At 40.1% G+C, this 26,385-nt stretch overlaps 1 long non-coding RNA gene across 1 annotated transcript; it reads right to left on the reverse strand.

The window, feature by feature from the left end:
* Positions 1-5,471: 5,471 nt before the first annotated feature.
* Positions 5,472-22,926, reverse strand: LOC112059664 (uncharacterized). The gene is made up of 5 exons (XR_002888950.3): positions 22,505-22,926; positions 21,081-21,178; positions 17,741-18,064; positions 9,642-9,713; positions 5,472-5,689 (listed from the first exon to the last, which is right to left on the reverse strand). It is a non-coding gene; the product is annotated as an uncharacterized LOC112059664 (long non-coding RNA).
* Between the last annotated feature and the right edge of the window lie 3,459 nt (positions 22,927-26,385).

Consider the following 26,385-nt stretch of genomic DNA (forward strand, 5'->3'; position numbering starts at 1 on the left):
GGACCAACTTGGCTACAACACCACATCATATAAGGAATATATGGTGAGCAATGCAATGAAAACAAAATAAGTTTAAACCAAAGAGGCATCAACCCTAGTGTAACTTGAGCAGGAGCCCAGAAAGGGAGTTCTATGTAACTCAAAGAAGACATTCCAGGAAGGGGATCCCTCCCTATTTTTGCTCATTAGATGTTGGCAAGTGAGGAACAGTCTTGAAGCAAATGGAATATTTCAGCAAACAGCGATCAGAGGGAGAGATAAGAAGTCCTATAATGAGTTTACAGAATTGTACATTGCTTTGCTTTCAATATGCCATATTATCATATAGTGTTTAGGATTAACAGCCTTCATAGTAAACACATTATTATCAGTTACTGGTAACATCTTTGAAACTATCCTGCTAGCCATTTTCTGTGCTGTTGGCCAGAATCCCTTGTATGGATACCATGGAGGGAAATACAGAGGAAAGGCTACACTGTAATCATTCACAACAGGATGCATATGAGTGATGACATCTCTCCAAATACAGACTGGATGTGTTTTTTCTGTGTTTGAATAGTCAAGGAAACAGCTATGGATTGCCTTTGACATTAGAAATGATCACTGACTTTTTACCACTGTGAGATGGCTGGCAGCACCAGACTTGATATGATTTAATAGAAACTCTACTCATCTCATTATAGTACATTTGCAAAGTCTTTTGACTGCAGCCTGTGCTGTTGCTATAGCAAATTTGTAAAGTAAATGTAGTGGGCCAGATTCAGTATAAATGAAGCTTTATCCACTTTAACTTTTAGTGGAGCAACCTCTTTTAACCTGGACGGAGGTGTTAACCTAGGGAGACATTTTGGGGTCATCATCCCCTAAAGAGTGGGTAATGATAGCCCACAAAGGGGGCAGGCCAAGATGATAAGGATACGGGCAGATTCAGTGAACCCCATCTGCATGGCTGAAGCCCAAGCAATAAGTTAAAGGTGCCAGGGAGGGAAGCAATGACAACTCACCTTTGGGGTGAATCCTTCCCCTGGATACCAAGGGTCTTACTGGCTCAGGCAGGGTGTAATTTCCACTCCTCTGCATCAGCACTATTGTTTATATAGAGATTTTCATTTACCTGTGATCACCAAAATAACGTAGTACCAATTTCTCCAGGAAATGTTGCTTAAAAGGTACAGAAGAAAAGTAAGAAACTGATGTTGGGATGAGATTTTCCGGCTGCAGTTTGCTGAAAATAGAATTGTAACATACAGTGACAGTGTGTACACTTTTTCTGCTGCAAAAGAGTATGGCAATGCCAGAAGCTTTGCATTGTGGGTTATATAGCGTAATGCACGATTTTAGTCTCTCTGTCGCACAGATAAGTGGAAAGTTTTAAGTAAAACAAATAAAATCACATTTCTTCCATTCTGGATAGCACACTAAAGTACAGTCGCTTCAAATAATGGGTTCATAAAAAAACTGGGTATCCCTCATGTGGTTTAGACATCTCATTACAGAGGGGCCATGGATCTGCAGATAGTGGAAGTTCCTTTTATGGAGCTGTCTTTCTGCTAAAATGGTTATGAACAGATCAATACATTTGTTATGAATGATCTTTTAGAACCCAGGCAAATGTAATATAGAAGTTTTGACAGAAATGGAGCCAAGTGGTGCTTTATAGCTTTCAACAATCATGCAGCTACTTCAATGAGGTGAAACCTGTGCCTGGCCTGTTGATTAGTGAGAGCCGTAACAAAAACAATATGAGCACAGCAGGGTTTGGATTTTTAGTAGTTACAGACTCTCCTTACACTAGTTTTCATACTGGGTGCAGTACCAGTACTGGAAATGTGTGCTGGAAGCGACATACATCATGTCATGTTTAGATATATGGTAGCTGTAATTAAGGTAAGCTACAATGAAAATATAAAAGACCTTTCTTGTTTTCAGCCATCACTCTGGCTATCCTTGGTTTTAGATTTGTTCCATCCTGTAAAGTGGTTGCTGCATCCCAGGGGTGTGACTGGGTGTGTAGACGAGAGATACCAGAGAGGCCCTGGCGCCAGGGCAAGCCCCAACCCTCCAGCCCTGTCAATCGTATGTTTGACACAGCCACAGAGGGAACTCCCAGCCAAGAACTCTTCATCCCAACCCTATGGAGAATGCAACAAAATCCCAGGATAAGCAAGACAGACTAAGTCCGACTCAACAGCTGAGCCAGAGAGATTTCTCAACCCACTATTGGTGCTCTGTATTGTTGGCAGCATTGTGGATTCCCCTGTGCCCTTGAGGGCTCTGGGAATGGGTTATCCTCAAATGTGTGGGGGCATTTGACTTTCCTTTTGATCCCCCCTCCAGAGATTTAAGAAGGCCTGCAAAAGGCAGGGCCCCCTTTTAAGTAATGAGGAACTGGGGCCTGTGCTGGAGTCATCCACTGTAAATAAATGTATGCGGTCAAGTTCTGCAACGATTTGGGAGAAAAACCTCAGGGGACTCTTTTACTAGTGGTCTTAGAGTAACCTGTTTAACAAATCTAGCACATTCTGGGATGTCTCCAAACCAATGAGAATTCAGTGCCTGAGCTCCCTAATCTCTCATTGACAACAAAAGGAAGTGGAGGACTCTAGCACCTCACATGATTGGGGGCATGGTGACTAAAGATGAGAGCATCAGGGATTGCCAAAGAAATCAATAAATGTCATATAGATTCTTATTTTTACTGAATGACACACTCACACACACAGGTGAGAACGGAAAGGCCCTATCTGTTCTGGGTGGATAGTCAAGATCCCAGACTGCCTTTTTAAAGAGCTAGAATTTGCCCCACTCTTTTGCCAAAATGTTTGCTTTCTCTCATTGTGTAGTGTTCTGTCCACCAGTGGCGGTAGTTCAGTGGTGCAGTTGCCAATAAAAACAGCAATTTTGAAGAGTTACCATACAACGGTATATGAGAAAACCCAGGCATTGTCTATTTTAGGCCTTGTGAAATCTTGTATGACACTCTAAGTAATTGTTGGCAAACACTGACTTTTTCATGCCAGCTACTGTACTCAGATTGTGAAATGCTTTAGGCTGCATTAAGGGGACAGGATAAGTAACATCTACAAATAATTATAAATGAAAGGCAGAACATTTACTTTTATAATAAGAGCTACCACTTGCAATGACTATAGCCCATATCTGAGGAATTCATAGTGACAGGTCCTCTGCTTTGGAAGATGATTTCTAGTTTTCACCTTCAGCCCATGATCATGTTGTGTCATGACCGCTGAATTGCGCCCTTATATCATGGTCTACCTTTTGAGGTATCAGCCTTACAGGCACAATACTTTTAGTTCATATTCACTTTGCTGTGTGCAGTACAGATAAATCACATTTAATGTAGATATTTGTGGAAAGGCTCCCTAAGGATGCTTATTTCAGCAGCATTCAGCTGCTACATAAGTAAAGGTTATTTAAAAAATTGATTTCCGTTTAAATAAGGGGCACCTAAACTGTAGTCTATTATGTTTAATTATAAGATACTGTAATCAGCATACATTGTTAAATATAATAACTTGCATTTTCTAAATCACTCCTATTGACAGCCCTTTGCACACCTCATGTAAGATAATTAAAACAAATTTTACAGAATAACGTAATGTCCAAGTACACAAATTTCCCCAGGTGGTTACGTATGCCTTCCCACATGTTAAAGACTCAAAATTAGGGACACTAAAAACTTATTCATGTAGGAAAGTTAAATTGTTGGCAGGTTAACTCTGTGGCTGCATGACTGGGGAAGTGACTGGCCTAAAGTCAGGACTCTCCCCATCACATCATCTTTCCTCAAACCTGTGGGTCTTTTATGGGTAAGTTAATGCTGGCTGTATCAGTTGTAACTTACCTGTATTCCGCTTTCCATCATTTTCTAGCGTTAATTACATGGGCAACAGGGAATTCCCTGGTTGTGTGGCTCCAATGGGAACCACATTCTCAAGAAGCCGGAGGGGTGTGCAGTAGACAAAAAACAGTTTGGAGATATGGGGACTCTGTGGGGATGACTCTGGCTTCTACAGATATTTGAGGATCAACCCAAACTCTTCTTATTTGCCAGAGAGACCATGTTCCGAATGTGTTCCTAAAATCCTATGGCAGTTTCAACTCGACACAGTACCGGCACAAATCCAAAACTGCCACCAAGCCCTCAATCAGCCCTCAACCTGTCAACAGGCCCTACGTTTGTTGTCTTCTGAGTGAGAGTCCAGTGACCTACAAGAGGTGGGCATAGTGTTTTGTCATGTCTTCAAGGAGGAAGTATTAGTACAGTGTAAATAACTCTTTTTGCAGCCTCCGTTTCATGATTCTTTATTTCTGATGTAAATCATTTTCAACAATAAAAGCACAGACATCAGATATGTGGGGAACATTGGTAGCTTTGAGACTAAAATCAGTGACATCCCTGGAAATGAAAGGTATGCAGGTAGCATAAAATGGTAAATTCTAACAATATACCTCTTCAAGCAAGAATGAATAAAGAATTTACTATAAACCAGTAAAAAACTAACACTACTACAGACACATTTTTGCATAAACTAAGCTATGCAAACAAGTTGCTGATGTCATTCCATTGACTTCAGAGAAAGGACTTCAGAATTTGGCCTTTGGCGATGCCTCACTTTTACTTAATCCAGCATGTCTGTATGTTCAGCTTTCTGATGACTTAACAACATATGTAGACACTAATATATTGTTAACTGTTTCTTCCATGCTGGAGTCTTCATAGTAGAACAGCAATAAAGACATTGTAACAGCACTGCGATTTATTTATATAAAGCCATGGTAAAATGTTTACAATGAGTTATCAATATGGCTTGTGTTCTGCTATGCTCTGAGAGAAAATGTAATTCTGACCAAAAGTGATTAAATAAATAAAAAGGCATGATTATTTGGCTTATAGTCTATTGATTTTGGAGGGGTGCTTTGAATAACATACAATGTGCATATTCTTTTTTGGTTGCATTGTGCTAATGAAATCTAGGACACGATTGCTTTATGATCTGCAAGGAGCAAAATGGTCTTTCACCATTCATACTGGAATCATTTTAAGTGTTATGTTCATATTTTTGTCCAGGAATTAGTATAGGGATGTGCTCATAAAATGCTTGTTAAATGACACCCTTAAAATTTTTGTTTTTGAACTCCTATGATATTCCAATGGCAGTATTTTCTCAGTTTGTGTGCAATTATAATATATGAAATGTCTTAACTTACTGAACACCTGAAGCTTCTGTTTAATAAAATATGCTTCCAGAAGTGTGGAAATGCTCTAATCTTTCATCCACCCCCTTGCAGGATATTTGGACTGGAAGCACAAAACTGCTGCCATTTGATGCTCTTTAGAAGTTCATTTTACTAATGAAGCTGGCCCTAATTAATGGGTGCACCTTGTACTTGCAAGGACCCTTGCTAAAACAGTTGAGCTCTTTGTGTGTGCAGGAATTCACTCAAAATGAGCTCATTACAGGTTCAGGGTTTTTTTTTTTTTTTCAGCATCGATAATGGCAGTAAGCATATCTGGTGTTAGTCCATTTTCTCCATGCCAGGTTACACCAGAGATGTATTTGTCCCAAATGTCTTCAATGGGAGTTTTGCTTGAGTAAGATCATCAGGACTGGGCTCATTGCAAACAGACATTTCAAGTCAGGAGACTGAGTTCTTCCATAGGAGGCTGTTGAAAGAAGAATGAGAAGGAGTGGTGATTATTTATGCATTTGCTAAATAAAATGGGACATTTTATTACATGATCACTCCTAAATATTGAAAATACATTAACATATTTTATTTTACTTTAAATACCTTATGGTTGTGTCAGGGCAAGCTAATGTCTTCTTTAAAATGAATTTATGTTTTGTTTTAAAATGAGTCAGGTATTATAATATTTTTGGAGCTCGAGTATTCTATTTTCTCTTGTGGCTTGTTCATTGTTTCCATTAAAGCCCTGTGTAGGCTTACAGACGTCAAGAATATAATTATGTTGACCAGGGATTGGCAACCTTTGGCCCGCAGCCTGCCAGGGTAAACACACTGGCAGGCCAGGATGGTTTGCTTACCTGCTGCATCCGCAGATTCGGCTGATTGCGGCTCCCACTGGCCGCGGTTCGCCGCTCCAGGCTAATGGGGGCTGTGGGAAGCGGCGGTCAGCACATCCCTCAGCCCGCGCCACTTCCCGCAGCCCGCATTGGCCTGGAGCGGCGAACCGCGGCCAGTGGGAGCTGCGATCGGCCGAACCTGCGGACGCAGCAGGTAAACAAACCGGCCCAGCCCGCCAGGGTGCTTACCCTGGCGAGTCGCATACCAAAGGTTGCCGATCCCTGATCTAGACATCTTGGTAACACTCACAAATATAGAGTTCAAGAAAGAAGATACTTTTTACTATATTTGATGTATATTGAACTTTAATGTAAGCTATTCAGCTTAGTCAAGATCGTAACAAACATTTAATAATACCAAGCGTGTACATAGTGCTGCATCTGTCATAGAACTTTCCAGTAAGAACTTTCTTACTTCCTTACTTCCACACCTGGGGCCCAGGCACATGGGAAAAGGAGCACTGTACATCAACCTCCTCCCTGCCTGGGCATAGTGGGGCAAAGAATGTGCAGAGTTTCGGCTCTGCAGAACCAGTGCACTGGCCAGCAGAGCTAAACTGGAACACATTACTGGTCATTCTTGTTCTGTGGTAGGTGTTATTTTACTGTTCTGACAACCTGGCCTACCTGGAGTGTCTCAGAGTGAAAGCTATTGATTCTCTACTCTGCTCTCTCAGGTTAGAAGGAAAAAAATATGTTTGCATCAAGAAATAATTGTTTATTCTCTAAGGCTATGATACAGGGTTCACATGTTAAAGTTAAGTGTCATATCTAAAAATATTGAGTTAATATTTTTCAACTTTGGAAGCCATGGTGCTAGAGCTCTCCACAGATGGACGCATCTAGCCCCAGGCTGGCCATCCATCTTTGTTCTCCCTCCAGACAGCAGGGAGAGGGGGGAACACCCCACAGAACAGACTTTCAGACATGGAGGATATTAGAAATCTGTGAATTTTCTAAGAAAGAAAATTGTCTTTCTTATTTTCTGCGCATTTTGGGGAACCAATGTGAAAGAATTGAGGCAATACATTAATCCTTGTTAAGGAGAACTTTAATAGAAAAAATGATGATTAAACAAGATACATCAAATTCAGTAGAACCTCAGAGTTATGAACAACAGAATTACAAACTGACAGGTCAACCACACACCTCATTTGGTATCAGAGGTACGTAATCAGGCAGCAGCAGCAGAGAGTGAGAAAGGAAGCAAATACAGTACAGTACCATGTTAAACGTAAACTACTAAAAAAATAAAGGGAAAGTTTTAAAAAAAGATTTGACAAGGTAAGGAAGCTATTTCTGTGCTTGTTTCATTTAAATTAAGATGGTTAAAAGCAGTATATTTCTTCTGTATAGAAAGTTTCAAAGCTGTATAAGTCAATGTTCAGTTGCAAACTTTTGAAAGAACAACCATAAAGTTTTGTTCAGAGTTACAACCTCCATTCCCGAGATGTTCGTAACTCTGAGGTCTACTGCACAGAAATTGTTTATAATGTTGGTGATATGTTTATATTGGTTATAAGGTTTTTATAAGGTTTATGACATAAAAAACAATCAAAACTGACCATTCCTGCCCAGTCACTGTACAAATGTTTGAGCAGTAGTGTCCTCAAATCATGTGTAGTGCATAATATAAACCTTAAAAGTGTCAAGGGATGGTAACTGTTGCAGGCTATAGTGTAGTTCTCATTCAGAAACATAGGAAGAAATATACAAGAATTCTATAGAGTCTTAGGGAACAAAATGTATCTCATGACATATAACACATCACAAAGTCAAGAGCAGATAAGCAAAAGTGATTGACTATAATAAAGAATTAGTTGTCTTATTAACCCCACGTTTAAAAGTGCACATGCTCAGGGAAAATCATCACTGCCAGGAGATGTGTGGAGTGAGCAAAGAGAGCATTGTTACCCATGGAGTTCGCTGAGAATAATGGAAAATAGGACTATTGCTTAGACAGGATGAACAGAAATCTAGATAAATGCAATTTCCATGAAAATACTATTGCGGAGAATTGATTTAATGGCATTTTAAAGTGCACCCAGTGTATTAATCTCTCTGTCTATCTTGCACTCTTAACTGTGATACATGAGGCTTAGGCATTCCCTTTTATTTTCCTCTTCAGTGCCGAGGGACGGAATTTTCAAAATACCTACAAGAATTAGGCGTCTTTCTCCCATTGCAGGTCACTGGGTTTGGACACTTAACTTGCTAAGGTGTGTTTTAAAATCCTACCTGTAGTGCATGCTTCTGTCATAATTACAGACATGCAATCAGCAGCTAACTCAGTGGTGACCTGTGAACTGCCAGTGATCTGTAAAGCACTTGTTGGTGGCCCATGGAAGGGTATCTTGTTTCCATATAACATTAATGTATTTTGGGCTTCTTTTAAACCCATTCCTAACACTTTCCCATGTAAACAATTGTTAATATAGCCATAGGGATTTTATTTGATCATCTCTCAGAGTGGGGAGGTGGTCCAGGTAAAACTGTGAATGGGAAGAGAAGTGTCCACAAGACAGTGTTTCTATTAAGATGTGGATCAACTGTGAAGGAGTTTCAGAGCCCCAGAAACTAGTTATCTACAATGTTGTCTAAAGTTAAAGGATTATTTGTCACCATCATCTATATGAGCATGACAATTTATATGAGCTAATTCAGTGAACAAATTATTTCTTAACTCATCAGTCAACCACCTAATGGTTTTTGGAAATCTCCTGAGCAAACTACTGTGGTGGATTTAGTATATTTGTAAAATGAATAAATCATGGTTGGGGCATAGAGATTTGACTACACTTGTAATGACATGTGGCTGTTAAAGATGGCCTACATACTTACACTGTGGTAATTCCATAGAGCTTGTTAATGTCTGACAGGGTTATTTTGGGTACTTGAGTGCACTGATGGCCCTTAGCTTAATGAAGATTAATCCCATAGCAAAAGAGCAGTCTCAATTTTCGACTGCTATTACCAAGCAAGTGGAAACTAAAATGTGTCAATTTAATCAAATGCTTGAACCCTAATACTCCCTTTATTTTACTCACAAGCAAAGGCATGAAAGTTATGCAATATTCAGAGGAGGTGGAATTTCAGGATATTCTGTTAACTATATTATCTTATTAGTGAATGAATTGAACTGATTGTTTCTGGTCACCATGTCCTTCAAGATTTTAGAACTTTTTTATTCATAGTTTGGTAATGGAAAAAAAGTTTTCCTGCTTTTCCAACCCCCAGTTGGGTTCTAAACTTTCAATGAACTAGTCAACAAACTGAACTAATTGAATTAACTGAAATTAAAAAAATATTATTTAAAAAAAACCCTATTTATAATTAAATATGAAATTGACAGCCTATGTTAAGGCCTAAACTACTTTTTAAAAATATTTTTAAAATAATTTAAAAAATAAACTTGTATTTAATTTATATAAAAATAATCTGATATAATATTAAATATCTGATATTTTTAAATAAAAGACCATTGATATTTATCCCCAACCATGCCAGTCAACTAGATATATAGAAACCTACCTTGGTCCAACATTTAGGCAGGTGGCATTTAAGTCTGGGAATGGGTCTTAAGAAACAGGCATGGAGTAGGAGCTGCAAAGAGAGCATACGAGATAAAAACAATGCATTCCACATTAGATAATTCATATCTCAAAAGACTCTAGTGCTTACTAGGAAAGGAAAACAAAGGGTTTATATTCTTTTCTTTGTGTATGTGGACTTAAATATGAAACGTTTCTGTGTATTGAATAGAGACTAGACTCCACACACACACCTCCCCCCACCCCGCTCCCATCAGTGTGAGGAGAAATTTCATTTCAGCACAAGTAGATTGTGATTCTCTGTTTACGTCTTACATTTGATTGCAGTTGTGGATCCTGAAGCAGAAAGGAACAAGTGATGATAACAAATACCGATTGGAGCAGAATCTAATCAAGGGACAATCAGTCATTGACTATAGTGTATTTTCTTATGATTCTAATTGCTGAATTTATCGTAAATGCATCTTCTGTTGAGAAAGGGTTGAAATAAGAAGGGTAATAATATTTCAAGCAGCAGCACTGTGTGACTGGATTGAATGCCAGATTCTTCTCTTTCTTTCACCAGTTTTACACCAGTGCATTGTAATTTACACCACTATACGTGAGAGGAGATCAGGCCTTTTCTATGATGACAATTTTGAGGTTTCCTTGAGCTTTACAATTTACTTCTGAAATTAAAGATTTTTTCTGACTGAAACAGCTGTGCCTGATTGTAATTCCTCATAAGGCAAGTGAAAAGGGTTCTGTTAATTTTAATGGATTATTTTTAAAATTCAAGAGGTATTTTTTAAGGAAAAAATATTTTTGAATCTTAAGCTTTTTAACTGTTTGAGGTAGATAAGTCTTAAAGAGACATTGTCAAATACTTTTTATTTTGACAATTGGAAACTGAGCCACTAAATGGATATCCTATTCCTTATCCCTCCATGTAAAAACTAACTTAACATCTTACTCTCTTGATTTTCTGCATGGTGAAACTATCTGCCCATTCATTTCTGTTCTTCTGAGTCTCTGTGTACGTTAGTTTTATTCCCTTCTTGGGGTACTTAATCTTTTGACAAAGGGCCAGAACCTAGCCTGCTCTATGGCCCCTTTGCACTGTCAGAGCACTGCAAAGGGGCTGTAAAGCTGAGATAAATGGACAGATGTAGAGTCCCCTAGCACAGGGAAATTTCTTTTGGCATTGAGCCAGCGTGACTGAATCAATGTCATCTCTGCCCGCCCGTTGCCTCTGATGTGGGGGTGTGAATGGAGCATGCTCCATTCAGATGATACCTGCTGGCATTATAATTATTAAAATAACTTTTCATTTTTGCATCTCTGGCTTGGAAAATTTTAGGACTTGTCTACACAGGGGGTTTAAGCCAGATTGATTTGACATACACTGTTTTACTCGCAGCAGGTAAGAATCACTAATAGTGTGCACATGGGATGGCTGTGTCTCTTCCAATTTGCATCATTGTGTACAACGGGGCAGCTTGCTGCATACTAAGCATGTGGCATTCTTGGAGTGTATCCCATAGTCCTTTGCTTTACTGCTGAGCAGTGTGCATTCTGTGATTTCTCTCTCTCTGCAATGAGGGATGCATAATGGAAGCCAGGAGGGTTCACATTTTTCAAAAAAATCCACGTTTTCTTTGTCTCTGCCCCATGATTCCTTTCTGGCTGGACTAACATCACTTTTGAATTGCTGTGGGCCAGCATGGCCCTAACAATGCTCCACGCCGCTATGCTGACAACCGCAAATCCTCAGGCGGCTTTGGCTGTATTTCAACACTCAAAGCAGGATGAATTTGGTTTTGAACTTCACCTGCTGCACCACTGAGAAGATGATTTGGCAGTAGCAGCAGCTCCTCCAGTAGCACCAGAAGTTTCAGGAGCAGTAGAGGAAGTGGGATGAAGATAGGGTGACCAGATGTCCCAATTTTATAGGGACAGTACCAATATTTGGGGCTTTATCTTATATAGGTGCCTATTACCACCCCACCCCGTCCCGATTGTTCACACTTGCTATCTGGTAACCCTAGATGAGGACAAGGAAGAAGAGGAGGACACTGAGCAACTGATACTAAAGGAGTGGTTCCTGGAGCAACTTCACACCATGCAGTGCTGTTTCTGGCCTGGGAAACCAGTGTTAATTAGTGGGAAAGGATTGTTCTGAAAACCTGGGATGACTAGCCGTGGTGAAAGAATTACAGTGTGGTGAAGGCAACCTTTTTTTATATGTGCCAAACTAGCCCCAGAGCTGCAGTGACAAGCATACAAATATGCAGTGCTCCATACCCATGGAGAAGTGGGTCGCCATTGCCATCTGGAAACTGGCCATCCCAAATGCTACCAATGCGTAGCCAACCAATTCAACCATTGGGGCCATTGTCATGCAGATCTGCAATTTCACAGAAAGGTACTGTTACACCACGCTATAAAGCTAGAAAGGTACTGTTACACCAGGGTATAGCTCAGGAGATAATTGATGGCTTTGTATACATGGGGTTCCCTAAGCATATGGGAAATTGATGAGACCCAGGGGTCCATTATTTGAGTCCCCACCCCTGCCCCCAAGGATTCCAAATTATTAAACAGAGAGGGGTATTTCTCCCTGGTGCTCTAAGGACTGGTTGACCACTGTGGCAGGTTTACAAACATAAATGAAGAATTGTTCGCAAGCGGCCACAGAGGTATTATCTTTCGGAACTCAGTTCTGTGGACTGTTTGCCCCCCAGATCACTAAGGACATTCGTGGTGTGGAGATTGCTCTGGTTATCCTGGGAGACCCGGTTTATTCTCTGCTTCTATGGTTAATAAAACTGTTCACAGGAGGCTAGGGCAGAAGAATGGAGCTGTTTAACTGCCACCTCAGTAACTGCATAATGGCAGCGGAGTGTGCATTTGGCCACTTGAAAGGGAGATGGCTCTGTTTGTGGAACAAGCTGGAAGCTTCAAAAAAATGCTTAAGAGTGTAGCTGCATGTTGCATTTTACACAATATTTCTGAAAGGGAGAAAGTCTTAAGGAAGGGTGGGAAACTATGAGGCAGACACTTCCTCAGCGGTTTGAGCAGCCAGCAAGGCATCCAACAGAAAATAGAAACAGAAAGGTCAACACTGTCAGAGACACCCATTACTCTTATTTTGAGTCTCAGGCCTGAAAATGTGCAGCTGAACATCCAGTCATTAACCCACAGAGCAAGGTGGGATGGACTGTGAGCACTGTGGCATTGTTTATAGGTGGTGGAAGTGGAACGCTATGGCGATCCTTATTTTGCTTTGTGTCTGTGCCTAGATACTTTTGTAAAATCCTATGAATTATTTAAAATCTATGGATCCTCAGTGTAAAATGCATTGATGGCTCTTTATAAAGGAATTGTTAATGGTTTTTATTATTATACACTGTATTATATGGCAAATAGAAATAAACCTTGAATTTTTGTTTGTTTATTGTTTTAATTAAAAATCATCTAGTGCAGTGGAAGACAGAACATAACAAGAGGAGGGGGGGATTCAAGCTGAGCAGATACCTTACCCCTGCCTCTTCTTGTTCTTGGACCTTCTGGTGTTGTGCGGTGATGCTCAAAGTTATCAGGACATTAGATACCTCAAAAGAGCTGGTCTTCCAGCTGTTCTTGCGGCCCTGAGTTTGGGTTTGTGAAGGGAATGGCCTCTGGGAGCACAGCTGCGGGGGAGGAGTTGCTGGTGATTCTAGTACTGTATTCTGTATTGCCCAGGGGTTGCAGAATATGGCTGGGTCTGGTTTACTGCACTGCATTGCCTGCTGCCCTAATAGCAGCATGCACTGCAGCAGAGCATTCTTGCTCTGTCTTGCCTGCAGGAATTGCATCTCCCTCTCCTTTTCAACCATCATTTTGCCATGATAACACTGTCCTTTACCACTGTGACACTGTCTTTGGCCACTCCAACCATCTCTCTAGAGAACTCCATTTCTTCGCCCTCTCTGTCCTCAAGTACGGTCTCCACCTTTCTGCTGTTTTAGTCTTTCTTTGGAACTCTGCAATGAAGTCTGCAACATTTTAATCCTGAGTTTTCCTTGTTTTGCCGCTCAGATTAGCCACTCACTCAGTCATTGATAAAGGCCTGTCCTTGAGGTTCTGGGCACTGCAGGGAAAACACAAGTGGTCATTGTTCATATTTCAGAGCGGCTATGATAGCATTTTGATATGAATTTCTGACTTTCCCTCCCTGAGATTCTTTTCAGACTTGATAAGTGGTGTGTGCATGAGGAGGGCTGTATAGGGATTTTTGTCTGTGAAATGTATGTTGTGTGGAGGCTTTGGTGACCAGGGAAGGGGTTGGGAATTATGATCACAGTTTGGATTTACATTTGCAAAAATGGTGTTGGAGAGGTTGGCTGGGCACATCTGGGGGTGAGCTGGATAGTAATCCCCGCTACATCCCTTTAGGCTGTGTACTGACTCTCAATGATATTACACTGAGGACGGTGACTAGGAGGCAGAGAATGGGCTTATTCAAAAAGGCAAAGGGCATACCAGTGAGATATACTGTGAAGATATTCACCAAGATGCTCCCCTCTGCCCCAAAAAAAAAAATCTGCAGAAGTGGAAGTGGGAAAATGACAGGCCAGCTATCCCCCATAATGTCCAGACCAAAATCAAGCAATTTCTCAGTCTGAGATTTTATTTTATCTCCTCTGCAGACAGTGAAATTAGATAGAAGAAAAATAGAAAGTTTTCTGCAATGATTGTCTGAAGCATTTACTGTTCCCAGTCTTTCTCTGTGTAAGCCTGCAAGAAACCATTAAGAGCTTTACTTGCTCTAAGGTAAAGCTCTTTTCTTTTAAGAATGTGTGTTATAGGGCATTTATACCTCAGTGGAGAGCTGTAATCTTTGTACCTTTAGGGGCATGCAATGCCCATGTTTACCTCATGTAAACTGAGATTAGTAACCAGATTTCTCTTCCTGTAACCACTGTCTAAATAAACTGTTGAATTTTGAATGTGCCCTTCAATGACATGGACTTGAAAACAGGTGATAGTTGGGGCTTTAGCGTAACACAGAGACCGACTGCTCAGCTGGAGAAGCCACCATTTTGAAAACATGGATAGGGGCCCGAAAAGACAGAGTGGACTGAGGGGCTAGAGATTTGGAAAGCAGCCTAGCTGACATCTGCCTACTATGACTGCAGCATGGGGCACCTAGATCAGAAGCTAGCACAAGAGTATAGCACAATAATAATGATAATTAATTGTAAAGATAGATACGTGCTGAGGTTCCCTCAAGAGGATCTGCCTCCTGAGACCCAGGCTGAGTTCCTGGCTGGGAACTAGGCTCAGTTGCTGCATATCAGGGATTGGTCTTGCCTTCTATCTGGCTGGCTTCAAAGTCCTAAGTCCCAAAGAGATCTTGGCTTTTCAGGGACAGTTCTTCACTGGCCTCCTTGTGTTCATCTTCCAAAGAGTCTTGCTGGTCAACCTTCCTGGGTTTCATGATTGTATATTTGATTAACATCATGCCTGGCTCTGCAAAAAATGGACAGGTCACATTTCCACTGCTGGACCTCTTCTGGCATTTCTGGTTTGAATGTACATTCTCCTGAGCTGTTTGCTCTTTATCCTGGACTGGTTGGTGTTCTGACTGACTTCTTGCAGACTTCTGCTTAGCAATGTTCTCAAAAAGATCTTTATTCTGGTGGCTGTCCACGAAAGTATCCTGCACTAATGCTTCTCCCCAAGTGGCGAGGAGATCCAGGGTCTCAGCACAGCTCCAAATGGTTGCCCAAGGCATGTTGTAAGGTGTCTGGAGTAATATCGCAGCAATGCTGACAGACTTGAATACAGGAGAAAATGGGCAAATTCTGGCCCTGCGCAAGTTTTCAAAATGGGAGAGGGGACATCCAGTCAACTTGACACCACAGCCCTGGAGGGCACACAAGTAAATAGACAAACCAGGAATGGTTGCCCACAAAGCAGTTTGGGATAGCAGTTGCAGGACTGCCACAGCACCATTGAGTGTGCACAAACAATATGCTGAACAAACTCTATTCACATCAAACTTAGTTCACTTTGAAAGAGGATTCCAGAGCTTGTGATAAATATGGAATTAGTGCGTTAAAATTAATTGTGTGGTGTGTACACAATCATTTTCACACCTACTTAAGTCAACTTAGTCAAGTTTAACACTCCCCCTCCACTGCACTCTCTTGTGTAGACAAGTCCTTAAATTCCATCTGGGACCAGAAGAGGAAACGCCACAGTAGTACCAGAAAGGCTATTTACGAGGTATTTCTGCTCAGCTGTGAAGCCAGAAATACCAGAAATTTAACAAAGAAACCTGTTCTCCTGAGATGTCCAATTTTCTCTTGCTTTCTCATGAGGTTAGGATAGTCTAGATAAGATTCCAGACTTTAGGACACCGACACTTACCTGAAGTGATCACATTAGTCCATTGCTAACTCATCAACTGCTAATTATTTTTAGCTTTTAAATTTACCATTGGGAGGACATAAAATGGGAAAATATTAATAATAAATTTATCTTCATGAGATGGGATGGCCTGGCCTTATCACTCTCAGCTGGTACAATGAAGAGATATGCCTAGAAAAGTCAGGTAAATTAGACCCTCGATCAAGCATCTGCACAGAACACCACAAAATAAATAGCACCTGTTTCACTAAGATTAAAAGATAGAGAAATCTTTGTATACCTTATGGTTGATATCTTTATTCTGCTTCCCATGGAGGTATAACTACAACATCTTATCTGACTTAAATTCAATGGTGGCCAGGTCTGACACAGAAAAACAACTCTGCAATAAGCAACAGAGGGTCCTGTGGCACCTTTGAGACTAACAGAAGTACTGGGAGCATAAGCTTTCGTGGGTCAGAACCTCACTTCTTGCATCTGAAGAAGTGAGGTTCTGACCCACGAAAGCTTATGCTCCCAGTACTTCTGTTAGTCTCAAAGGTGCCACAGGACCCTCTGTTGCTTTTTACAGATTCAGACTAACATGGCTACCCCTCTGATACTTAACTCTGCAATGTACATTAATTGACTGATTAGGGCATATGAAAGTGTCTTTTTTCCCCCCTAAGGGGGGAAACTAAATGAGTGTTATGTAGGAGATAATAGATGTTTGAAAAAAAGATCAAACATATATATGTAGGCCCTACAAGAGATAAGATGGTCAAAGGGGGTTTTATAGAGAATAAACTTTGGGTTTATGTGTGCTAAAGGGAAAGTGTGATTGACATGACTATTAAAACCAAACTCCTATGTCTAAATGATGGGTAGACTTTTCACATCAACACAATCAAGTCAGTGAAGGAGATTTAATTTCTCATCATGCTAACTCTGCAAAATTCTAATTCTTCCTTGTACACAATATGTCAGCTTTCATCAATGTCTGATGTTACTCCCTGATTTGCACTTTCTCTCCTGTATTCTCAGGCAGAAGACTGTATTTGATGCATTAAAGAAGATAGCAAATAGTTAAGAAATCGCAATCCACACAAACATCTTTTTTCCTGAAAGTCTTAAAGAAGGAATTAATCTTTTCTGGAAAAAGATAATATGAAGGAAAGCATTAAGACTGCACTGATGTTGGGTCGTGTACTGGAGTTGAGTTGGAGGCTGCTATTCATGTACATCTTTTAATATTTGGTCCTAAATTCAGATATAAACACATTTATCCAACAATGCAATTGCGTTCATGATCCAGCTACCGACACACATACAGCCAGTCAGCCATTCCAGCCTGGCTAAAAATCTAGAGGGAGTCTTTACAAAATGAACATGACAACAGCTTCCTTCATCAATCTATTTGTTGACTGCTCAAATGGAAGTTGACTGAGACAACCAAAGGGAGACTGATTTAGGCAGCAGGCAACTTTCAGTCTGTACTCAAATTTGTTCATAGTCAAGACAAAATGCAAAGCAGTCCTGAAGTTTGTTTCCATGAATATTCCAATGGGAGAACATAATTAAAGCAATTCTCACTTGAGCCATTTACAATGCATTAAAATGAATTACTAAGAGACTTGGACCTTTTGTTTTTATTTTACAATTGCACAACACAAAACCCTATTAAAAAAAGAACAGTGCACTAACCTTTGGCTGCTAAGTTAGGGAGCCATTTGTTCTGTGTATTCACGTATTGAGCCCTAATACTGTAATCATGTAGCCAACTTTTGCTTCCGTCGAAACAATTATAGTCTCACCAATTTAACAGCATGTCTTTCATATATAAAGATGCAGCTTGCTGTTCTTCTTTTGACAAAGGGTTTTGAGTGAAGGAAAGCTATTACAAATACAGCTCCCTTCTGCAGAAAATAAAACGGAACAACCTATTAATATATAGACTCCAGTTCCCATAAGCAATTTGGTGATTTAGGATGGGTTGTCAGAGTGAAGAGTCAGAAAGGCAAGGAGGTCCTGGGGAAATAAGAAAAGACAGGATTAAAATAGTAGAGCAGTGAAAGCTTGAAAATACCCACTCTTGCAATCTACGTCTCCCCTTCTTAATAAAGTTCTTCAAACTCATTAGCTCCCCCTGCTCATCCTCTACAATAACTTTTAAATCAGCAGGTACCTCACAGATGTCTCTTAGATTGCTCAGCAAAGGCAATGACAATATATTTTCAAAGGACCTTTTCAGTACAATTTTATTTTCTCACTCTTCACACTTTCAGTCAGATTCCACTGCTGCCACATATAGACATCTTTATTTATTTTTCCTGTTTAGCTGAACCCCACATCCATGCTGTCCTCAGTTTCTCACCAACTGCTGTATTTGAGGCTCTTCTCAGGCCATGTATACACCTGGAAGCTTTTCTTTGCTTATTGATCTACCACAGAGCATCACAGTCTTATGTTTTCCCCTTTATAGTTTAATCCCTTATGAATGAAATTAACTGGTAAATGTAGGATGAGGCCTGACTATTCTCTTATTTGAAGCAGAGTCTAAGAGATGCTTTTGTGTCAGAGGTAAAGCCTCTGGTGAACAATTCATTGCAGGTTTTTAAACAAGACATTTCTTTCTCAACTGAAAATATGTGCAGTTCTGCTGAAGAGATGGAGCTGAATTCAGAAGTAATGCAGAAGGTTCTGTAAGTCTACCTTAAACTCCTTTCCACCAACTTATGCTTCCTTAGACCTATTTCCATCTGCTCTACCTGTGAGTAAGCAAATCTAAAGTAATGCTCTTACATGACAGAGAGCCAGGAGAAGGTGTAAATTAAAGCACTACTTTTACACCTTCTTCCAGTTCCTTGGCATAGAAGTTACACTAATTTACATTGTGAGAAGTGGTATAAGCAGGTTTTAGGTAGTTCAAGTGAATGCAATAGGTTTTATTTTACAGACCCTTATATATCACTTCTGAAATTGGCCTGCAGATCTTAGTAAACCAGAAGAGAGCCCAGAATGTCCCCAGTAGCCAGTAAACGAAACCAAAGTATAACATCAGGGGAAAATATTAAGGTGAACAGTGATGTTATGATGTGAATTATCAGGATAGAAACTTGATGGGAAAGATAATACTGTAATAACCTCAGACTCAAGTGAGACAGCAACTCTGTAAAGATGACATGAAGCTGAGGTCAGCCTTTAATCCTGGACCTTAGGGGCAAGAGCATATTAAATCACTATGAGAAGTGTCTAGTTTGGGGAAATTGTATTTACAGAACTCAGTTTAACTCAGCTCTGGTTGCCCAAACCTGAAGTGCAGTGAGGTGTTGTTGGCCGGCTTCTCCAAAGCTGGCTGACACTCTGAGGTGTCAGACCTCCCTACCGTGCCAAGCCCAAAGTGCAGTAACAGTATACTGTCCAAGTTTGCATGCAGGTTGGCTTCAAAGGGGAAACACTAATTGCAACTTGGATTGCTTTAGAGCGAATTGGTTTGCATAGCTGCTTGGTACTCTCTAAAAGAAACCCATTGAGTAGTCAGAGTTACCAATTTGCATTCGCAAGAGCATGTACTCACAGTGACCAGTTTGAGCATGTGTGCACATATTATGTGGGGATATCTACACTGAAAAATTTGCCCCTATTTTTGAATCACATTAGAGAAACTTGGATATCACAGTAATGGGTGTTTACCTAGATAAACAGTTAAAGCTGTAAGACAGTTTCTCTTATAAACCCTATTTTACTGAAAGCAACTCCATTCTAGATGACATTTCTCATGCAAAGTTTCTGCCTAGAAAGATATTTTCAAAATAAATATTCTGAGATTAATTGGATAATCTGCTTTTGAGTTATGAGACTGACATTCTAGTTTCTAAAAATTCTCTTTTTGTTCAACTGAAAATTAAAAAGGGACGATGTAAACATTGCAAATGTTGTTTGTATGCCCTAATCCTCAATAAGAATTAAAACACCAGACTACTATTACCATGTCAAAGTGGTGAAATTCTATTTATTAGAGATGATTTCCATAAAACTTCCATGAGCGACATGATAAACTGTGCAAGTGCCACTTCTCCTATTTCACTGTAAGTTTCTTTATTTTAAAAAGGTTAATAGACCTTTTTCTCAAGAAGTGAGCGTTCCAGAATAGAAACAAATCTCTTCATTTGTGAGGTTTGCACTAGATTTGGGTGAGTTCTGCCAAAAAGTGTTGGCTAAAATTGTTGTAAGTAAAACCTACTGATTGTCTTAATTGATATGCACAGCCCCTTTTATCTGCCTGTTCATCAGTAAGCCTCTTCTTTCTCCCAGAAGCAGATATGTTTGGACAGGATCCTGTGAGAGGCAGCAGGGAATAGCTGCTACTGTGCTTCCATCTCCTTCATTCCGCTACGCGAAGGAAACAAGTGACTGTGCACTTAAGGGTTGTATATACACAAAGAATATTTACATGTATGCAAAATTATGTTATCTTGAAATTATTATAGTACATATACATTTGCTTATTAACATTAACATTTTGAATGTATGCATATTTTTTTATTCTTCAAAGAATATGAGCCAGTGTGCTGACTGCCTCAGCAGTCCTTTAGGCTTTAGAATCCTAAAAGGCAGATTGTATATATGCCAACACTGGAGCTACAATGGAGAAGGAGAATGTAAGAAGCAATGCTCCTTCACAGCCTCCATCATAAAGGCCAGCCAAAATTGCGGTCCTTTCACTCACCTATGCACCAGAATTACATGGGTCTAGTAAAACTTTCAGAACTCTTGCCAATTAGATAGTATTAGTGGTATTTAGCATATTTTCTGTGCTATCAAGGAAGAAGAATGTTCTCATGGATAAAGTTAGGACTGGGACTCGGGAGTTATGGGTTTAATTTCCTGCTCTTCCACAGACACCCTGTGTGACCTTGGGAAAGTTAATCTCTTTGTCCCTCAGTTCCCCATTTGAATAACGGAGAAAATATTTTCTTCCTCCCAACCCTTTGTCTAGTCTATTTTGGAGTGAACCAGAGCCAATGGGAGTCTGTGTACTTACATTTTAGACAATTTGAGGTAGGGACTGTCTCTTATTATGTGCTTATACATCACCTAGCACGATATGGCCCCAATTGTGGCAGGAGTCTCTAGATACCGCTGTAATACAAATAATGAAATAATAATAATAATAAAGGTATTGTTATGTGGTTGCCATAGTTTCACTGAAGCAGGTTTTCTGGAAATAAGCATTCAGATAAATTGTGTTTGCACATTTGCTAATTTATATTCACAAAAGGAGCCACAATTGAACACACCAGTATGTCCATCCAGAGCTGAACAGACATTTCAGTAAGTGCGAACACAAGCCTTGCTGGCTGATAATTTTTGAAATGCACTCTGCACCGTCTAAAATCAAATAAAATAACATTATTCTGGAATTGTTTTTTAAACCCACAGTGTCAAATTTAAATGTTAAGGCATAATGTGAATTGCCAGGAAATTTAATAAATATAGAACAAATATTCATTCTACAGTATACGGTACTGTGCTCTACTTTTAACTGAGCCAAGGTTTCATTTCAAACAAACTGTCATGAGATATGCCATTTGATACTTGTTGCTTAAGTTTATGGAGCTAATGAATACTAAGGGAATCTGCCCAATAAAGTAATACACGTCTCTGCCCAAATCCGCTTCCAAGCTATTGGCAGTGTATGTAGCTTTAACAAACTAGGGTGACTTTATCTGGTTACTGAACCTCTAAAATCTGTACCACTAGGGCCAGCTAAATTGTCAGTTGCAGATGAAACAGAGACTGAGCCTAGGTAAGGATGGGATGGCAGCTTGTAAGAAGTCTCTTATTTGATCCATTTTGTTTTATTTGTATTTTTATTGTTTATTTAATCCATCTAGTTACAGTCATTTTAGTTTATCTGAAGACATGATTGGTTCATGGATTACATGAGACATAACATTGTCCCTGGAATGTTCATCATAAAGGTTTTCTGATGTATTATATGTAGAGAATTTTTTTCCTCTTTATAGCAACTCCCACTTATATCATGGTAGTGTGTCATGTACTGTTCCCTTTTCACCTATGGAACTCCCCACATACCTGCTGTGGTGAAAAATTTAATACTTGTGTCTGTAGTGTTCCTTCTGGTTATGCCTGAAGTATCAGCTCTGAATGACAGTGTTGTATTAATTTGAGTAGAATATATACACCAAAAAAAGAGTCAAAGGTGTTAATATGACCCCACCACTCTCTAGCAGTTTGGTACGCAGAGGCCTCAGCCTGCATAGAATCATGGCAAACACATTATTGAAAATCTCTTAAACGTTTCATTAAAGTTGTAGAAAAGGAAAATAGTTAAAGCATTTGAAACGTTAAGTTTTAAGTAAGGCTTTCACTGTAGAGAGTTTTTATAAGGAAACCCATTGTTTGACAGTCTTTTAGATGATAGTAAAGATGATGATAACTGACCTTTTGGAAAAAAGAGAAGTTGATTGAGATGGGCTCCAGCTGTTGTCATTGCTGTTGTTAAAGTCCAGTCCTGTATTCTAGAGCACAAAACAAGCAAACACACACAAAAGGGGAAAGAAAAGAAGAGCAAAGATGGAAAATTCAGCTTCTCTCTCTGGTGCTGACTCTCACTTGCAACCTCGCTGCTGACAAAAACACAGGAGAATTGTATGGTCTTATCAGCCACAGGGGCATGCATAACAGGAGGAGGGGGGGAAAGCAAAGGCACTCTCCCCCCATCCAGTAATCATCAGGGGCACAGAACTCCTCCAGCCCTGGAGCTGCAGTGCAGGGAGAGCGAGCTCCTCCTGGCCATGGGGCTGTGGGAGGAGAGTGAGCTCCTGCTGGAGCCGAGACAGAGAGAGGGAGGGAGGGAGGGAGGGAAGAGAGAGCTCCTGCCAGAGCAGGGGGCAGGGCACAGAATGTGCCCCCCTAAAAAAGGGGTCAAAGTAAAATTTCTGCTCACGCCCCTACACAACTTTGAGGCCTGGCAATCTTGTACCAGCTTTGGGATATTTATGGCATTGCATTTAGCTGCCTTTCTGGTCACAGAGCTTACAGCAATGTTGCAAAATATACAGTCTTGGCTGGGTAAGCCAGACTATTATTAGAAAGAAGGAAAAAAAGAAAGAGAAGAAATAATGTAGGGAAGGAAAAGGACATATTTTAAGGGTGGAGACAAAATTTCACATTCCAAGTGGTGGTCAGGATTTTAATGGAGCTAGTGGAGGTAACAGAGTCACCTGGGTCCCTCTCTCTGTTCCAAGCTGGTCAGTGCATCTCTCAGGATTAGGATGAAGAAGGCCCAGGATCCTAGAAGACAGTGGGGCTAGCAGTCATGATGGCGAAGCTTGATCCTTCCACTTCTTTTGTCTTTCAATCAACCAGAATTTGCATCCCCTCATTTCAGTCAGCCACTGTTATGGTAGCCAGCTTTTCCCCCAAAAGTCTCATTTTAAGGACCCCAAAAGGAAGTGATGGGCAGAATAGCCCATTCCCTCATTATTTTATCTACCAATAAGCCTAATTTCTGACACACTAATTTTGGTTCACTGATTTCTGGTCCCACACTTGTCTTGTTTAGCGGGCATGATCTTAACTCAGTCCTTGAGTTATATCAGCTGCCTTTTGTTTTGACTAATTTAGGCTGTTTTATCTCCTTTTGCATCTGTTTCCATCAACGTTTGTTGTTTATAGGTTATTGTGACATTTAATGAAATTGTACTCACTTTTTAAAGTTGAGATTGCAATTAAGGTAAATTTGTAGACCCAATTATTACAACAGAAGCACTTTTAAAAATGACATCAGAGTATCTGCCAGTCAATGGACTGATTAAGGTGCAGAACACCCTTAATTGACAGTGAATTCAGTGGAAATGGAGGATGCTTAGTACCCATCAGGACAAACATATTTAGATATATGTTATTATTCCTTGTCCTTTTTCTTCTTGGGGGAGGGATAGCTCAGTGGTTTGAGCATTGGCCTGCTAAACCCAGGGTTGTGAGTTCAATCCTTGAGGGGGCCACTTGGGGATCTGGGGCAAAATCAGTACTTGGGCCTGCTAGTGAAGACAGGGGGCTGGACTCAATGACCTTTCAAGGTCCCTTCCAGTTCTAGGAGATGGGATATCTCCACTAATTATTAAAAAAAAAATTATTAATTATTATTAAAAGTCATATGGGAAAATGTGCCCAGATAGGTACCACTATCTTTACACAAGCTCCTTATAGTCCTGATTGTGAGTTTCTTTCTTTCGTAATGGCTCACAAGTCCAACACTTTTCCTAAAACAACCCGGCAATGTTTATTAGAAAACAGAGAGAACACTTAAGGAAACTAAAAGTTAGATCAAATACATTTGGGTGAGTTTGGTAGCTATGCATAGTCTAGCACTTCAGCTTAAAATTTTAACATTCCAAATACTTAATTGTACCTCCAGCTAATGTTGATCAGAACACAGGGAAGCCCCCTGGAATCTTTGGATAATTTGGCTGCCAAACTCGAACAAGTCTACTGAGTATATGCATAGATAGTACGCTTATTAAGTTTGCAGATGATACCAAACTGGGAGGGATTGCAACTGCTTTGGAGGGTCATAATTCAAAATGATCTGGACAAATTGGAGAAATGGTCTGAGGTAAACAGGATGAAGTTTAACAAAGACAAATGCAAAGTGCTCCACTTAGGAAGGAAAAATCAGTTTCACACATACAGAATGGGAAGAAACTGTCTAGGAAGGAGTACAGCAGAAAGGGATCTAGGGGTTATAGTGGCCACAAGCTAAATATGAGTCAACAGTGTGATGCTGTTGCAAAAAAAGCAAACATGATTCTGGGATGTATTAACAGGTGTGTTGTGAGCAAGACATGAGAAGTCATTCTTCCGCTCTACTCTGCACTGGTTAGGCCTCAACTGGAGTATTGTGTCCAGTTCTGGGCACCACATTTCAAGAAAGATGTGGAGAAATTGGAGACGGTCCAGAGAAGAGCAACAAGAATGATTAAAGGTCTTGAGAATATGACCTATGAAGGAAGGCTGAAAGAATTGGGTTTGTTTAGTTTGGAAAAGCGAAGACTGAGAGGGGACGTGATAGCAGTTTTCAGGTATCTAAAAGGGTGTCATAAGGAGGAGGGAGAAAACTTGTTCACCTTAGCCTCTAAGGATAGAACAAGAAGCAATGGGCTTAAACTGCAGCAAGGGAGGTTTAGGTTGGACATTAGGAAAAAGTTCCTAACTGTCAGGGTGGTTAAACACTGGAATAAATTGCCTAGGGAGGTTGTGGAATCTCCATCTCTGGAGATATTTAAGAGTAGGTTAGATAAATGTCTATCCAGGATGGTCTAGACAGTATTTGGTCCTGCCATGAGGGCAGGGGACTGGACTCGATGACCTCTCAAGGTCCCTTCCAGTCCTAGAATCCTTGAAAAAAACTGAGATTTTTGAGAGTTTTTTTAACTTGGCTAAATTAGGGCAGATTTTCACAGGAATGAAATGGTGCATCCCTGACATCAAGGACCAAATTGCCCCTTTGCCAAATTTCAAGTCCATGCTCCAATGCATGGAAGTGCTACAGCATCTAAAAAAAACAAGTGAGAAATCATTTTTTAAATCATGGGCAAAGCAATATATTTCCCCCTAATCTTCTTCTAAGAAATAACTCAACTATTTTAGCAAGAACTTTCCAATAAATAAATAATTACATGAAGACATAAAGAAATTCAGCCCTGAGGCAGACAGCCAATATGGAAAATTTGGGCCCAAATGGTTAAAGTTAGGGTAAGTTATAAACAAGAAGTGAAAACAAGATTTCATACAGTGATGTGTTGGCTGCCTCTATCTATAGGCGTCATTACCGATGTTGCCTATATTAAATCATACAAATACCTTACATATCTGTAGTGCCTTCTCCTTGAGAACCTCAAATGTTTTATAAGCAATAGTTAATTAATCTTTTCCACAAATTAATAAATAATAGCTGCTGAAAGTTGTTACTGTATTCTGATAGATATTTAGCTGGGTTATATCATTATCTCAGTCTGAATCCTAGTAGCAGATAGTAAAAATAACAGAATTGGAACTAAATGAAAACCTCATTGGCGCTCCCAAAAGAGTAGCTAAGTAGCCAAATGGGAATGAGGATTGAACTATCCATTCATTCCTAAAGATGATTGCGACATAGCAGAGTACAATCCAGACTAATGAGAAACTGTGTTATCCCTGCCTTGTAACCCTGGGAGCTTTACAATGCCTCACTGAAACTGCCCCCACCTGGGCCACTCACAAATAGCCTTCTAGCATGGAATCCACTCCTTTAATGTCTGTGTGTAACTGCAGCCTGACAG

Source organism: Chrysemys picta, chromosome 1 (genome assembly GCF_011386835.1).
Source record: "Chrysemys picta bellii isolate R12L10 chromosome 1, ASM1138683v2, whole genome shotgun sequence".
Lineage (NCBI taxonomy): Eukaryota > Metazoa > Chordata > Testudines > Emydidae > Chrysemys > Chrysemys picta.